At 44.7% G+C, this 7,832-nt stretch overlaps 1 long non-coding RNA gene across 1 annotated transcript in view; it reads right to left on the bottom strand.

The window, feature by feature from the left end:
• Positions 1–377, bottom strand: part of LOC117795712 — a 9,049-nt gene extending 8,672 nt beyond the window's left edge. The window contains exon 1 of the long non-coding RNA XR_004619846.1: positions 247–377. This is a non-coding gene — a long non-coding RNA (uncharacterized LOC117795712). The remainder of the gene's footprint in view (positions 1–246) is intronic.
• Between the last annotated feature and the right edge of the window lie 7,455 nt (positions 378–7,832).

Here is a 7,832-nt window from a genome sequence, read left to right as displayed (position 1 = left end):
CCTCGCTCCGAGCCTCCCCGCGCGCGCCCGGCCCTCGAGGCGCCGGGCGCGGTTACCGTCCAGCCGGGGGATTTCTCGGGCCGAGCGCGCGCCGCCTTCCGCGGGGTCGCCCACCGCAGGGGACGCCCCGGGGCCGCTTCCTCCGGGCGGCCCGCGGCGGACACCTGCAGCCGTCCCCCGTCACACCTCGGTTCCGCGCCGCGCCGGCAGGGCACTCACACTACCTCAGAGAACCGTTTTACGCACTTGTTTACTGCGTTTCTGCACTAGAAGGGAAACTCCATGAGGACAGGACCTGGTCGTTTGTCTTCCGGGTGCCCAGCACGCTTTAGGAGCCTAATAAACCTCTGTTGGACAAATGAATGGAAGCGCACCCGCAGTTGCGATGGGACGGGGCTCCGCTTGTCTTCGCTGCGCTCCTGGTGCCCGTGGCCCGCTTCTGTGGGGCTGCGGACGTGCGGGGACCGCCGGGGGCGGAGATCCTTCCCCCCTCCAACCAGAGCAGCCTGGACCTGGAGCCGGGGGAAGCCCAGTGCGCCACGTGTGCTGGTGACAAGCCAGGGCCCTCTGTAAAGTGCAGCTTTATACTTTCTATGGTTTTTTTCTCCCTTGCCTTCTCCACTGAAGTACAAGCATCACGGGGCAGTGGGGACCACGTCAGACTTTCCCAGTCCTCCTTTTAAAACGTGTTGAGTAACCGTGTACTAGGTATGTGCTTGGCACTGGAGAGACAAGGAATGAACAAGAGACAAGTTGCCTGGCATCATAGAGCTTACCTTCTCATGGGGCATGTGGGGCGGGGGGCAAATCAGCGAAGGAGAGTGTTTCAGGTAGTGGTAAGTTCAGTGAAGGAAATACAACAGGTGATATGATGAGAGTATACTTTATGTCGGATGGCCAGGTCACCAGGGACTGCCAGCCCTTGGCCATCAGTAGGTGCTCAGTAGATGTCTGTGGAATGAATGCTGCCCAGAGGCACCCTAGTTTATATGTACTGGCAGGAGGCAGTATAGGGTACCTTACCCAAAGTTACCCAGTTGGCACGTGGCACATTTGAACTCAGACTTCAAAGCTCACACTCTTTAACGGTTATGCTGTCTTACCCCTGGGAAATACTCCAGAACTGTGGCTGTCACTTTGCCTCCCAGAATAACAATCTGAAATGCCTCCAGATGGTATAAAGAACCGAAGATTTTCCAGTTAAAATGAAAATAAAACAAAAACAAACAAAACCCCCCCACAAACCTAACCTGGATTGTAACTCTATGACAGTACTTTGGCTTGGGTGATGTTCTCATGGCCTTCTCCTAGAGCAGGCAGCCTGGGAAAGGAGTCCAAGTAGCGAAAGTGAAGGTGGGGGGCGATGGTGTCCACTCGAATTGTCTGAAGTTCTCTACCCCAGAAGCATGGTTGAGTTACTCCTGAGTACTGGCACATTCATTCATTTAGTTCACAAACATTTATTGAGTGCCTGCTCCACACGTCAGATACCGGGGAGGACGAATTACATTCTCAACCCCCACCCCAGAATTTAAGTGTAGGGAACGGGGCAGAGGATAGAATCATCCAGGACTGTGCAATGACAAAAGGTAGTCAGAGTGCTCCGAGAGCAGTAAGGAGGTCAGCTCCTGAAAAAGGTGTCATTTGTGCTGAATTTAAAGGTCAAATGGAAGCGGACTAAAAGAAGAAATGGGTGGGGAGCCTGTCAGGCTGAGGAAATCCCACGCATAGAGGCAAAAAGACTGAGATGACTGGGCCCCTTCGGGATGCCACCAGTAGTTTGGAATGACAGCAGCAAAGAGCATTTGTTGGGTTTGCAAGGCAAGGTAGGAGATGAGGCTAGCTAGCAGATAGGAGTAAGATCAAGGCCTTCTGTGCACAGACAAACCAGTGTCCAAGTTCAAATTGTGTTGCTTTTCCTTAGCTAGTCCTTCCTTGATTGATTCCCATTCCCCCACGGGCTCCCCAGTATGTAATGTTATGGAAAGAGGTACTGATTTGAGAAAATTAAAGTTTCTGTACCAGTTTTTTCACATAAAGATGTTTGACCTTGGGCTGGCAGCTTCACTCCTCAAAGTCAGGTCATTCTTGGGTCCATGGGGATTGGACTCATATCTGCCTTGCCTTCTGTAGAAAGTTTTGTTGCTGCTTAGGAGTGATACTGTGGCTGTTCAGCAACTCTGAAATGCACAGTATTGTAAAGGTATTGGTGGTTGTATTTAGACAACTGGTTTCATCATTTCACCTTCTTTACCTGAAAGGTAAAAGCAGAGAGCAGTGATCTTTCTGGCCCTGGGTTGGCCGAAGTAATGATGGCCAAAGTCACTGGATATTTTTGCTAGGGAAGTGGTCCAAGAGAAGTCATGGTGTCAAATTGTTGAAGGCTGTTGGTTCATGACTTCAGAAGAGGCCTCTGCAGGCCTGTGTAAACTACTTTATGAGATTGGTTTATTTGTTTTAAACTGAGCACTGAGACAAATTAGAATAGAGCCTCGGTACTCTGGCTTGCTGTATAGAGTTCATTCATTTCAGGATGAGAACTACATTTAACTGATTGCTTCCAAGTTACTGAGGGTGGAGACTCTGATTTCAGGTGGTTCACTTAGATGAATCCAACCTGTAAGCTAACTTAATAGAAAGCAGTAATTAAAATGCCTAAAATAACTTATCATTCAAAGGAAAAAAGTTAATTATCTTTTAAAGGAAAAAAAGCATCTTTTAAATGCAGCTTAAGATGATATGGGATTATATATGTTGGATTCTTTTTCATCTTGGGCATTTTGTTGAAGTTAAGGAGGCTTTTTGAAAGAGTTAAGGGTCTTTTGAAACCTGTGAAAAGTGTGCTTTCCGTTGTTACTCTTTCGTTGATCTCACGTCTTCCAAGGCCTAACTCTTCCTTTCCCTTGCATCTCCTGGCCCTGAGGCCCTACTTGTTGCCCAGCTCAAAGAGCTTTCTGAGTGAGTCACTTTCAGAGCATTTTGTGTCTGTTCTTTTCTTTCTCTTCTCTGTCCCCTCCTATCAGATTCCATCTGTGGTAAATAGTATGTCTTGTGTTTTTTTGGTCATTGTCCAAGACTCTTAATCCTCCTTCACATCCTAGCACCTCCTCCCGCCCATGAAGCAGTCACGTGAGAGTAGTCTGTTAACTGTCCTCATGAGCTGATCAGTTGAGGTTTAAACCCACTGTGGACCTTTGCTTTATTCTGAGATGAACCCAGTGGCCTTCAGGATGTCTCACTGTTGGTCAGTAGGGATGACACTGATAGGTTGGTATGGTTGGGAAGAAAATAGGAACCCGGGAGCTGTAGATGGAGGACAGGTTAGTGACACTGTCTTTTGTGTGAGGGAAAGCATGCTTGGAATCATTAGTTCACCCCCTTAAGTTAATGTGTAATTTAATATCGTTTAGGAAGCTAAAAAATATAAAACCCTGCAGAGAGAGTCCGTTGGCTGCAGTCATTATCTTTCCGATGCTAAGTACCGCGTTCATTCTTTGGCTTTAGGATAGCACTGATTTCCTTCACGTTTCATGATCACATAGAACAGACTGTGTTTTACAGCACAACAAAATGTCAGCAGTGTGCTTAAGATTCTTTATGGTGGTGGTTTAAATCCATCCTGAATAGATTATCTTCATTTATTTAATTATTAACCAGCTTGCTCATCAAAAGTAAGTGGCATTAAACTTACTAAGCTTTAATCAAACTTAAATCTTCTTAGATTGTACTATTTACTTCTGAGTTTACGTTCCTGGGAGAAAAATGTGAATCAGAAGTTAACTTTCTTTTATTCACTTACTTCTCTTCTTCACAGTTAACTCCTTAGGGGGAGAAATGGGTCGACATGGCCACGTGCTTATATCTGGAAAGTGGTGACAGTTCCTTGATGAGTATGGTTGTGACGCATACAGTAGTTCTCTTCATGATTGCCTGGTAGCTTTGCATCTGTGTGTGGCTTTATTAAAATAATTAGCCTGAATGGATGCTCATCAAAGAGGTGAACTCGTAAACGTTATTAACACTGTCCTTTATTTATTAAAATTATATAGCATTCTCTTTTCCAGTGCTGAGGACAGAGTATGGAGAACTTTGACCTGCAGTATTAACCACTTGGTAGTTGAAGATTAGGGGAGGAGTCAAGGGAGGAAACTGTTCTGGTTAGCATCACTTAAGCACTACCCTTAGGCTCAAATTTTAAAACCTGAAAGTTGAATTTTTACATAAGGAATTATCTCCAAGATTGCCTCATCCATCCCCCATTTGTATTTGAGAAATTTGCTGTCTGAAGGATGCCCATGATTTGGAACAAATGAGCACAGCTTTCAGCAAGATGACAAGAAAGACGGACACAAAGAGCGCGGAGTTCCATTAGTCAAGACAAGGTTGCCATAGAGTCTTTAATAAAATAAAAGCCTTCTGCACAGTTATTTTGCAGCGGGGATTGTGTTAAAAACAAAGTTACATTATGGTTTCCAGGCTTGCTTCCTTGTTTTCTGTCATTTTCGGCCCCTTTCAGGCTATCATCAGCATAGCACAGCCAGGATTGCTTTGGCCCTTGCTCAGTGGATATGTGCCTTCTTTGAAGTTTTTACCTGACAGACCTGGGCTGCTGGCTTTACCAAAACAAGAGTTGGTTAAGGAGCTTTGTTTATGGAGACAAAGTTACTGGACTTGACATTTTTGGATTATTTAAAAAAAAAAAACCAACGTGGCAAAAAAGTATCTCTAGAATATCTCTTTTTCAAAATGTTAAATGTGTTAACAGAAGCTGTTGATGTCTAGATACAATGCCTTAATGTGCTTTAGGTTTCCTGCCTTACGTGGAAAAAAAACCCGTTGAGAGTATGTCATAGTTCCATGGGAAGCAGTCTTGAAGTGCTTTCTTTTAATAACATTTTAGCATTAATTGCACAAAACGGTAAAGCTGTAGAAAAACACCTTCTTGGAGTTTTCCTTTATCTTTCAGAGGGTTATCATGAGGCTTTGACTGGTAGGTTAGTGTTTCTTTTCATCAGGGTCAGATAATGTCTTTAGTCAGACTTTTGGCTTGTGTGTATGTGTACACGGCCACGTGGGCACCTCAGGTACGGCTAGTGGGTACACGTTCTTACCGATAACCCGTAATATGTTTGAATTAGTATACGTGGGCAATTCAGTAGGCTCCTACGTTAGCCTATCTGGGAAGGGTGGTTAGGGAAATAAATCTTTTGGGGGAGAGAGAGACTGTTGTTTGTGTCCTTTGGATTGTTCTTTATGGCAGTGGAGTGGACCCCTGGACCATTTACCTAGATTTGAATTGCTTGTGATGTGGCTTAGAGCCTTTACAGCTGTGTTGCTTAGATTGTCTCTACAGGCTGGAGGGGGCACAGGGAATGGAGTGGAATAGAAAGCTGAACCTAGGAGCTGGAAGCAGAGGGCGCATGTGTAAGCGGCTAAGTGGTAGACTCCCCCTGCTTCCCTTCTGGGTTGGGTCTGGAGCTAAGAGCAGCAGCTGTTGTGGTGTGCCGATGTTCATTTGGAAAGAAAAGGTAGGGGAAGAACGAACATTTCTAGAAGATAAATGTTTACTTTCCAGAAGATAGTCCACAAAGTGTAGGGACTGTTGTAGATGCTTTATGTTCTTTATCTTGTTTAACCTATGGCATAATCCTGTGAGGTCAGCTACTCAGTGGTTAGACAGCTGGCCCCTGAATGAGGATAGAGTGGTAAATGGGGGTGCAAGGATTTAACCCAGGTGTCTAGCACCAAAGCCTGTTTCTTTCCAGTATATCATTGTCATTTCTTTAGAATGAACTCATAAAGGGGTTCATTCTTGGGGAAGGAATGCAGAGAATTCATAACCATTAAGGAAGTATTAGTAGCTGTCAGGATAATTGCTTAAGAACATTAATTAAGAATTATTCTTTGTGGAATTTTAAAAAAATGTTTTATTTATTTGAGAGAGAGTGTGTGCATGCATGAGGTGTGGGAAGGGGCAGAGGGAGAGGGAGAAGCAGACTCCCCACTGAGCAGGGAGCCCAGTGCAGGGCTTGATCCCAGGACCCCGAGATTATGACCTGAGTCTGAAGGCAGACGCTTAACCGACTAAGCCACCCAGGAGCCCCTCTTTGTGCAATTTTTTTATGAGGGATTTTGTACCATACTCTTTAAAAAGTTTGTATTGATGATGAGTGCTTTGGAAGCATTCTTTGGTTTACCTTGTGAATATTCACTTTTTATATCAGATTTTGATGGTGTTTCAGGATTCTGTATATTTAGAAAACATTAACTTTCAAGTAATTTGCAGTTCTGTTTGAGTTCTCTATTGAGTCTTTGGATGGTGGCATGAAATGTGCGTGTGACAGGGATGTCACAGGTTTGCAGGTTTGTGAAGGGGGAATTAGAGAAGTTCAAAGGGTGTTTATTAAGATAGGAGTATCTAACATGAATGACCTTTATAGATGCCACCTTAAACTTTACACGTAGGGCTGCAAAGCCTTTAGTCCTGAGTGTCCCTGATAGGCCCCTCCTTTCAGCAGGAATCAAACAGGGTAAATTCATATATAACTAGAGATTTCTCACAGGCTGAAAGAGACTAACTCCAGGTATGTAACAAAAAGTGCTCTTTTATTCTGCTTGACGTGTACTTTGGAAGGCCTTGTTCCTCTGCATGAGGACCTGCAGGTGTGTGGATCCAACTGGAGAGGGCTTCGAGCCATGCACGGATGTGGTGATTGTGTGCATGATAGATGACCGTCCAGTTGTGAATATTTTGGGTTTCTTTCTTTCCCACAGTTCATCCTTTGAGGTTTTCTTCATGGACAGACAACCCCTTCTTGTCTGGTGGAATAAACATGACTGATTCAGGGTTGGTTCTGTCACCACATACTGAAAGCTTCTTATGGGCCAGGCATTGGGTTGGGGACTGGGGAGGAGTCCTGGCTCCTAAAGTACCCAGCTTCTAGGTGGCAGAGGGGGAGAGGAGACTATGGAGACAGGACCTTATGTGTTGTCCCTAGTTGGGAGCCTAGAAAAAGCTGTGTTGTTCTTTGGGATTCGATCTCATGGGAAGGAGGCCGGTGAGATTTATGACTCAGTGGGCTTATACTGTGTGCTAGGCATTTTCCTAAACCTGCTTGTTTATTTAATTCTAGCAGGCTTAGGAAGTAGACATAGTTATCTTCAGGTTCATGAACCTGCATTAGAGGTGGAGCTGGGATTGGAACCAAGGTCTCTCTGATTGCAAAGCCCATGTCCTTTATCACCATGTTGGCACTGTTTCTTCCCTTAAACCATAAGTGGGGACCTGGCTGACTAGGAAGGCCCTAGATTTTCTTATTTGTTATGTTGTTACGAAGATGAAAGGAGGACTGGAAATAGGACAGTGGAAATCGAGAAGTGAAAGAGAAATGAGAGAAAAAGAAAGGAACGGTGCTTAACTGTAATCGTAATCCAGTAATGGCCTCCGTGGCCTCTGTGGTACTGCTGCCACAAAGTTCAGAGTTGTTCTGGAACCTTAGAGTGACTGACTTTCCTGACTTCGGCAGATCTTTCTACCACTTCTTTTTTCCCTTAAGAACTTCTGTTCTAACTTGATGACTTCTGACTGTGTCATTAATTTGTTAGTGTTGAAAATTATGTGCTGATGTTGTCACTGTACCTTCCCTTCTACCTACTGGAAGTCCGTTATTTTCTCACTGCCTGAGACCCCAGATGATGTCACTTGATTGGGGACGAGTTTAGCCTTTAGTTTCACCATTCAGCATGTATAGTACAGTAGAGAGAAGGGAAGGAAAGGAATGGTACCTATCTCAGAAGTCCTATTATCGCCATCTCTGGTTTATTTTTTATTA

The sequence above is a fragment of the Ailuropoda melanoleuca genome, chromosome 13 (genome assembly GCF_002007445.2).
Source record: "Ailuropoda melanoleuca isolate Jingjing chromosome 13, ASM200744v2, whole genome shotgun sequence".
Classification (NCBI taxonomy): Eukaryota; Metazoa; Chordata; class Mammalia; order Carnivora; family Ursidae; genus Ailuropoda; species Ailuropoda melanoleuca.
The sequence above is the reverse complement of the archived record's forward strand: the minus strand, read 5'-3'. Positions and strand labels throughout refer to the sequence as shown.